Source organism: Hordeum vulgare, chromosome 7H, assembly GCF_904849725.1.
Source record: "Hordeum vulgare subsp. vulgare chromosome 7H, MorexV3_pseudomolecules_assembly, whole genome shotgun sequence".
In the NCBI taxonomy this organism is placed as follows: Eukaryota; Viridiplantae; Streptophyta; class Magnoliopsida; order Poales; family Poaceae; genus Hordeum; species Hordeum vulgare.
Genome location: NC_058524.1, coordinates 621644024 through 621651878, shown reverse-complemented (window position 1 = coordinate 621651878; position 7855 = coordinate 621644024). Strand labels below are relative to the sequence as shown.

Below are 7855 nucleotides of genomic sequence, written 5' to 3'. Positions count from 1 at the left end.
TGTGTAATAATTTATTGTACCAAACTTTGTTGAATGGATCATGTGAATTATATTACCCGTGATGTGTTTGGTGTCCATTTTCGAATGATTCGAGATACCACTGATGATACATGAAATTTGGAGTGATTTAGTCATACTCCTGCCTAGGCGTATAATATGCATACTCGTAGTCTTCATAGCCGCTGTCGTCGTTGTACTGGTAGTCGTCGCCTTCTAAGTTGCCGCCGTCGTCGTCGCTGCTGTCGTCGCTGTCGTCGGGCGGCGCTCGTGGCTCGAACTGAGGGTAGCGCAGGCGGGGGATATCGCCGGCCGTGATGTAGTCCATGACGCTCTGCAGAGTCCGGCCGTATCACCATAACCGACGGCCGGCCTCGTGGAAGTTCCCAGGAGGCAGACCGTCCTCCTCATACCTGGCGAGCGCCCTCTCACGCCGATTGATGAAGAAGGCGTCCCAAGTATGCTGGTTATCGGGATGCCAGCGGGGATTCATCCGCTGCTCCGGCGTGAGGTCGAGGTAGTAGTGGTTCGTGATGGCCGCCCGGCGCGCAGTACCCTGAGGGACGGGAGGGACCGGCACGCCGCCGGCGCTTAGGCTCCAGCCGGTGGGGACGCGGTAGCCCGGTGGACAAGGGTAGTTCGAGGCGCAAAGCTCCTCCACCTGCTGGTAGGTTAGAGTGGGTGCGGTGGAAGCCATGAGAGAGTGATGAGAGATTGTAGAGATGTGATAATGCTGGCCAAGCCGGGCTACATATATGTAGTGAGAAATGGCGGGAAAAATGGGAGCGGGAAGACAGGAGGCGGGAAGAAAGTGGCGGGAAGAAAGAGGCGGGAAGACAGGGAACAAATGGCGGGAAGAAGAGGAATCCAGAGCTGGTCATCTAACCTTTAGTCCCGGCTGGTTGGTGCAACCGGGACTAAATGTGGTTTTTGTGTCATCTAAGAAAACTGTCGGTGGGATAAGGACGTTTGAATTGAATTAGTTTTATTTTTCTGAATTTTTTGATATATTATTTGTATTTTTAACATATTGAATTGAATTAGTTTTATTTTTCTAAAAATTTTTGATATATTATTTGTATTTTTAACATTTTGAATTAAATTAGTTTTATTTTTCTGAATTTTTTGATATATTATTTGTATTTTTAACATTTTGAATTGAATTAGTTTTATTTTTCTTAATTTTTGGATATATTATTTGTATTTTTAACATTTTGAATTGAATTAGTTTTATTTTTCTTAATTTTTTGATATAATTTTTTGTGTTTTTAACATATTGAATTGAATTAGTTTTATTTTTCTGAATTTTTTGATATATTATTTGTATTTTTAAGATATTGAAAAAGAAAAGTATTTTGAAAAATACCTTTAGTCGCTGTTGGCCAGACCAACCGCGACTAAAGGTCGTTGCGCGCGGGAACGAAAAAACCCTTTAGTCGCGGTTGGTTTTGCCAACCGCGACTAAAGGTTACCTTTAGTCGCGGGTCGCCTCCCAACCGCGACTAAAGGGGGGGGGGGGGGCGGGAACGCAAAAACCCGCCAAAAACCCTTTAGTCGCGGTTGGGGTGGCGACCCGCGACTAAAGGTAACCTTTAGTCGCGGGTCGCCTTCCCAACCGCGACTAAGGGGGGGGCTATAAATACAAGGGTCTGCCGCCGTCTTCTCCGATTCTCTGCCGCGCGCGCCGAAGGCCTGCCGCCGTCGCCCTCGCCCTCGACGCCGCCCGCCGTCGCCCTCGCCCACCGCGCGCGCCGCCTCGCTCGCCCGCCCTCAACGACGCCGGCCGGCCTCGGTACTGCCGCCTCGCTCGCCCGCCCTCGCCGCCTCGCTCGCCCGCCCAACGCCGCAAATTTCTACAGAGTTTACAGAGTATAAACTTTGTATATACAATTCCAAACATATACAATACAAAAATATAAGTGATGGTGTATCCAATGACATGCATTTCGTAAGTTAATGGACATAATTTGTGTGTAAACAAGGTCAAAGTTTGTGATATTTGACTTTTGAAAAAAATCTATACATACTACATTATGGAATGGATGGAGTATAAATTTTCTTGACATGGATTGTTTAAGTTGTAGGAATAAATCCCATATGGTATAGTTTTTTCATTGATGTTTATTTTTTTATCGGGACAATAACTCCAATAACATAAACTTCCTTAAAAACTTTCACACAATCCATGTTTGTTTTAATGAATGTCCTCAACGGTAAAATAACGGTAAAATCCCATAAGGTAAGAATTAGTTTAACAAAAACGGTAAAATAACTCCCTCTCCGTGACGCCGTCGTCTGCCGCCCCGTCTCGCGCTCTACCGCGACACCCTCTCCCACCCCTTCCTCGCCCCCTCCTTTTGCCACCGCCCTTTCGCCACCGCCACCGCCCCCCTTCTTCACTTAATTAATTTGTTTTTACTACATGTTTTCAGGACTGACATAATGGCGGACGATAGAGCTGACCCGATTATGGACAACTATGATCCGGACGATGAAGCACATATGTTCGGCATCATAAACGGCGATATTCTATATGTGCCGACCGGAGAAGAAGAAGATGATATCTCTTCTTATCTGAACCTTGACGGTGAAGATGAAGGGCGCCGTCAGCAAGATGATGCCGAACAAATGTCGATAAACGACGATCTTCAAATGGAAGTAGCAACCACCTCCGGCGCCGAGGTATATATATACATTGAGCCTCTGGTGATACAAACTAACTGATTTGAATAAATATGTGTGTACTAACGCGCGCGACTCTCTTTCTTATTTTAGCCCTCGGCCGGATCGTCGAAACAATCGAGTACGTCGTCAAAGCGTGGCGCAACCAAGACGATGAAACAAGGAGAAACATGCACCATCGAGGTTGTCGACAGTGCAACCGGCAGGCCGCTGGAGCCCCGCAAGAATGCCACCAAGTTTGTCAGCCAATGCGGAGCCGTTGTTAGAGACAACGTCTCGATCACCGTCCAGGAGTGGAATGAGCCAAAGAAGGCACGAATTGCTGGTTTCACTTTTGTCGATAAGAGAACAAAAAAAGATTGCTTCAAGAAGCTTATGGAACATTTCGTTCTACCTCCGGAATACAACAAATTCGATGAGGAGGGTAACAAGATTGAGGAAAACAAGGAGAGGAGGAGGCTAGTCAAACAGTTCGCTCTTCATAAGATGGCCGACGCATTCCGGAAATTCAAGCAAAATCTAGCCCATGACTTTGTCAAGCAGAACAAGACTCCGGATTTCAAAGGACAATATGAGAAACTGTAACATGATTGGCCAGAATTTGTGAAGCAAAAGAAATCGGAGCAGTTCATTCAAATATCAAAAAGAAATAAGGAAAATGCGGCTAAGAAGGAGTACAATCATATTATGGGGCCAGGAGGGTATCGCATTTGGGTGCCTAGGTTGGAGAAGATGGAGAACGAGCTGAGGGCGCGAGGAATCCGTCCAGGTACGGAGGGATGGGACCAAAGGGCCAAAAGCTAGTGGTACGGGCATGGGGGAACGCTGAACCCGGAGACAGGGGAGTGTGTTTACCGGGGCAAATTAATTAAACCCACCCAAGCCCTTATTGACGCAATGAGGGATGCTCAAGAGGGGAAGATCAAGTTCAACAGAGAGAACGACGCGCTGACAAAAGCCCTCGGGAATCCTGAACACGGAGGACGTGTACGAGGCATGGGGAACATTCCGTGGAAAATAGGGTTCCCCCAGAACGATGACCCGTACGGTTACAGAAGCCGTAAGAGAAAGATGGATCGGGAAGCAGATGTTGTGGCGCGGTTGGCATCGGAAATGGATGTGATGAAGAAAACCGTGAGTGTACTATTAGCCGAAAGAGATGTAGCTCGGGTGCAGCATGAAGATCATCCAGCGGATCTCGGAAGCCAGCAGCGGAGAAGCAGCGTGGCTTCCACGGAGGCCCCACCAGCTGGTGCAGATGCAACGACGATCGAAATTACTGCACCGGAGCCTCTGGTGGTCGAAATTACTGCACCGGAGCCTCCTCGCTACCCCGTGGACGATATAAAGGAGATGAAAGAATGTCATCTGTATTATCCTATCGGGAACATGTCCATGAAGGTAGCCATCGGCAGTGCTTTACCATGTTTACCTGGAGCACTCCACCACAACAACCCCATTCAAGATGGCTATGCTCGTGTCACGGTGGAGGACATAGTCCAAGGGTTTGAGGACCTGGAGATTGACATTGCTACACCTGAAGGGGAGAAAAGACTTGGAGATGTCAAGCGCCATTTCATTCTATGGCAAAAGAAGTTTATCAAGTTTCCAGGCGAGGCGCCAAGGACAACAAGTCCACCCCCCTACGGTGGTGGTGGTGGCGGTGGCGGTGGTGGTGGTGGTGGTGGTGGTGGCGGTTCACCTACACCTCCATCACGTCAGCCGACGCCCCCCAGTCCACAACGTCCGGCGGGTGATCAGACGCCGCCCCCCAGTCCTCGTCCGGCGGGTGATCAGACGCCACCCCCCAATCCACCTCCGGCAAAGAAGCAGAAGCAGTCCTGGATTATTAACCCGGACCCTTATGTACCTAAGACCACAAAGGTACCGGAGCCATCACTGAAGCCTCTCCCCACAAGGCCTTGGGAACGTAGTGCCGAGGAAACTGCCGCGAGGGCGGCTGCTGATCATGAGAAATGGAAGGCGGACTGCAAGAAGAAAAGAGAGCCCGAGCCCAAGCCAGTATTTTCTGATGAGCAAAAGAAGTGGGCTAAGTCATTTTTGAGCACACCGTCCCAAGCCGCGAAGAATCTGCCTGACGACTATGCACGTGAACTTCGTAGGCAGGCATTCATGTTGAAGGAGAAGAAAGAGCGGGCGGAGAACCAGGAGAACAAAGCCTTGGAGGAGGCCGAGAAAACGGAATTAGAAAGTAAAAAAAGCGGGAAACGAGTTGCCCAGCTCGGGGAACAAAGTAAACAATCGATTGCCCCGCTTATAGTGAAAGCCGCCGGTCCGGATGACCCCGATATCATAGCAGCTGCGGCAGCACATGGATTGACTGTAACGAGTGCCAGAGAACAAGCGGCCAACTTAGGTATTACTCTTCGTGAAATGTTAGGCCTTGATGAGGCGCCAGTGAAGGAGGTAGTAATTACATATGTGAAGAATGGGCCTCTCGTCGAGCTTGCGCAGGAAGAGGATCTACCTCCACAAATGAAAGGTCTGCTGAAATGGTACAAGGGTTACATAAAAAATAAAAACGCCAAAGATTATATTTATGCGGAAGTTAGATATGAGCATCACTTCAAACATTACTATGTACAAATTCATCTGAGTGAATTGTTCCAGCTTTTCAATATGCGCGAGCTCGACAAATCTATCATCAGTTGCTACGTTCTGTAAGTGATTTATTTATACCCCATCTCGTTCATATTGCCTGCACTATATATATGTCGTAACTATATTGTTGTGTCCGCTATTATACATGCAGAATGAAGATTAAGGAATGCAGAGTAAGGAACATCCATGATGTTGGGTTCATTGACCTACACATCGTTAATGGATATGTGTTGGAGCATCACCCCGCCGACATGGAGGCAGACCTGTGGCAGTTTCTTACAAAGCAGGAACTCAAAAGTGATATTCTATTTCCTTACCATTTTGGGTGAGTGTTTCTGTCTTGAGCACATTCTCTTTTGTTTACTCCATGCATGGTATGTGGCCGGCTAATCGATGAGTTATGCATGACGTACTGTGCATGTATCGTGTCCGCAGGTTCCACTGGATTCTGCTAGTAATTAAAGTTGACACCTCAGAATGTCTCGTCCACGACTCTCTGAATATGGATCCAAAGCTTTGGGGCGGCATGAGAAGAATGCTGCAGAAGTAATTATTTTCATTCATTTGCGCTCTATATCGATCGGCCTATTTCGTTCATTTCCTAATATCAAGTAACTAATAACTCTCTTGTTCATTTAATTTTCTTTGCCTCGTAGGGTTTGGAGACGGTTCGTAGATACAAAGGTCGGTGAATTCAAAAAAGAGCTAGAATTCAAAAGGTCAAAGGCTAAGAATGGTGGGGATATTCAGCCAGCGGGGACCAATCTATGTGGATACTATGTCTGTGAGATGATCCGGAGATACACCTCTGAGCGGGTTCCGAGTGATACCAATGCTCAGCGGAATAACCTCCGGGTGATGCTTAGTCCAGAAGCTCGCTTCCGACCACTTCAAGAGGAACTAGCTGGATGGTTCAGGAGGGAAGTCCTCCATCGTAAAGGAGAACACCATTACGAGGACGTAGAACTTTATATGCATTAAATTATGTATGGAAACTTGTTCAAAATTGTATATGGTCATCCGATGATATTGAATATATATTGTATATTCCTCTTGAATTCTTTTTGGTTCTAATTTCAAATTTGTTTGAAATTGTACATTCATATGCATGTATGTAGTACCGTAGAATATGTGAAACTCCTTCAAAATTAAAATAAAGCACAAAAGAAATAAAACAATACAAATTAAACAGAAAACAGGTTTAGGGGGGGGGGGCTAAACCCTGTGGCGGCCTTTAGTCGCGGTTGGCCAGAAGAACCGCGACTAAAGGTCCTCCGCCCCGACGGCCGCCTGGCGCCCACGTGGACGGGCCTTTAGTTGCGGTTCTTAAGCAACCGCGACTAAAAGGGGGGGGGGCCTTTAGTCGCGCCTATTTGGTCGCGGTTGCGCAACCGCGACTAATGGCAGTTGCGAACCGCGACCAAAGGCCCTTTTTCCACCAGTGGAGGCCGGGGGTCAAGCCTCCTTTTCTAAAAAAAAGTAAGGGAGTATAGGCGACCCAGTAGCTAAAGGATAGTTTCTGCCGGGACAAAGAATTGGGTGTGGATCTTGAATATCCCCTTAGAAGCATTGTTGTAATGAGGCCGAATCCGTTCTAGACACTCGAACAGAGTAGAAAGCCTATTCACTTAATTTTCGTTATTAAAAGAGAAATACAATAATAAGCACATCCTTTATTGTTGGATTGAACCAATAAAAAACTCAAGCCACATTCTGCATGTTCCACATCAATGTAATGTTGGACTAGACTTTGCTACGGAACACAAGAAACAATAGCAACCACCTTTAAAAATATTCCCACGACAGTGGCCGCCCTGAAGCAACACTGCGACACATGCAGTAGCGCAAAGGATGTTGATGCACGGCCCTCTGTACAACTTCACTTCCACACATGGTTCTGAAAGTGGCTGGGTCAAATCAGTCTTTGGAGGTGGAGGTGGAGGAGGAGGCAAATCTGTCTTTGGAGGTGGAGGTGGATTGATCTTTCGAGATGGAGGAGGTGGAGGAGGAGCCAAATGACTGCTCCCTGGATCCGGAGGAGGGGCCAAGTCACTGCCATCACCTCTTCCCAAGTGATCTTGTCCTTTGATTGGGCCTGTTGTTCAAACCAGACACGAAATTAACAAGTGAAACACACAAAAAGTTAATAGTCCTTCTTTGGGCATCTTGGTACGAATTTACCAACCAATTTGGCGTTAGACATATTGGGTATATTAATTGTCTCAAGATGAAGTACATATATGACATAGATGGATGATAATACCTGAAAAGGCGAGCAAAACAACGAGAAGAGTAATCAGCATGGTCCTCCTTCTTATGGTTATTTCACAAAGATGTGAAGACTGAAGAGTGGAGTTTATAGGTTTATGACCATATATAGGTTTAGAGGCACTGGAATGATGTAAAGTATATATAATCTATTTGTAAGTCATATCAAATGATCACAAGTAGCGTTGCCAAGCTCATGTATTTTGTAGTAACTTACTATGGAAGTATATTGTGCCGAAGTTCATTGTACGTAAGAACAGTTGCGAACGGAAGTATATATTTTTAA

General features: G+C 46.6%; 1 long non-coding RNA gene across 1 annotated transcript; it reads right to left on the bottom strand.

Annotated features, from left to right (window-relative positions):
• Positions 1 to 6913: 6913 nt before the first annotated feature.
• LOC123412202 lies at positions 6914 to 7626 on the bottom strand. Its single transcript, XR_006613443.1, has 2 exons — positions 7565 to 7626; positions 6914 to 7396 (listed from the first exon to the last, which is right to left on the bottom strand). It is a non-coding gene; the product is annotated as an uncharacterized LOC123412202 (long non-coding RNA).
• Positions 7627 to 7855: the final 229 nt, after the last annotated feature.